This window comes from Mytilus californianus, unplaced genomic scaffold, assembly GCF_021869535.1.
Source record: "Mytilus californianus isolate M0D057914Y unplaced genomic scaffold, xbMytCali1.0.p SCAF_2, whole genome shotgun sequence".
Classification (NCBI taxonomy): domain Eukaryota; kingdom Metazoa; phylum Mollusca; class Bivalvia; order Mytilida; family Mytilidae; genus Mytilus; species Mytilus californianus.
The window spans coordinates 16,090,801-16,091,925 of record NW_026262668.1 but is presented as its reverse complement, the minus strand read 5'-3'; positions in this window follow the sequence as shown (position 1 = coordinate 16,091,925).

The following is a 1,125-nucleotide window of genomic DNA, read 5'->3' as shown; positions in this document are numbered from 1 at the left end:
CTCAGGGAATATAAACCCTAATCAGGCAATGTACACTGTGGCGTTCACGGCTCAGAGAGTATAAACCCTTATCAGGCAATGTACACTGTGACGTTCACGGCTCAGGCAATAGAAACCCTAATCAGGCAATGTACACTGTGACGTTCACGGCTAATGGAATATAAACCCTAATCAGGCAATGTGGACTGTGACGTTCACTGCTAATGAAATATAAAACCTAATCAGGCAATGTACACTTTGACGTTCACGGCTAATGAAATATAAACCATAATCAGGCAATGTACACTTTGACGTTCACGGCTCAGGGAATATAAACCCTAAACAGGCAATGTACACCGTGACATTCACGGCTCAGGGAGTATAAACTATAATCAGGCAATGTACACGGTCTGAGACCTCAATAACATATAATATTCAAAATAGACATGTAATAAAAACTTATCATAGTAGGTGTTATATACATTCTTCTCAAATATAACAAGTATCATGTTAGTAAAGGCCAAAGTGCACCAGGAAAGTGAATTTTGACAAATATACAGAAAGGCACAATATGACCAAGAGATTGTACCTTCAGGAGAAATATCTACTTAATTTTTGTAGCCAATGCAGATGAGACAATATTATGTTGTGCTCTTATACCATAATAATTAGAAGGAGGAGGGGCACTTATTAAGCGCTCACAGACATGTTTAATCAACGCAACATTATTAGGGAACGACAAGTTGATATTTCGGGGGGAATTTTAAGGAGGAGGATAATAGATTTTTTCGGATAGAATATTCAGTTTCCCCTTTTTGCGAGTCTCGCTATTTTTTGTGCTCAGTTCGGGCTTTGATTACGCCCACTGCAGTAGAGGCAAAGTGGTGTTAACAAATTACTTGTTGCAGATTGTGTATTGAATATAAATCATTATGTGTCTTGTCCGAAATATTTGCAGATGGTCGTTAAGCAAATAAAAATAAATCAATTATTATTCATAATCCAAACTAATCTATAGTAAGAATTCAAAGAGTGTAAATATTCGAATTTTAGACATGATTTTGATATACTTTGGATCGATCCCTCTCTCTTGTATCACATTTAAAAATAGACAGTATGACTTTATAAATATTCTATTTATATCAC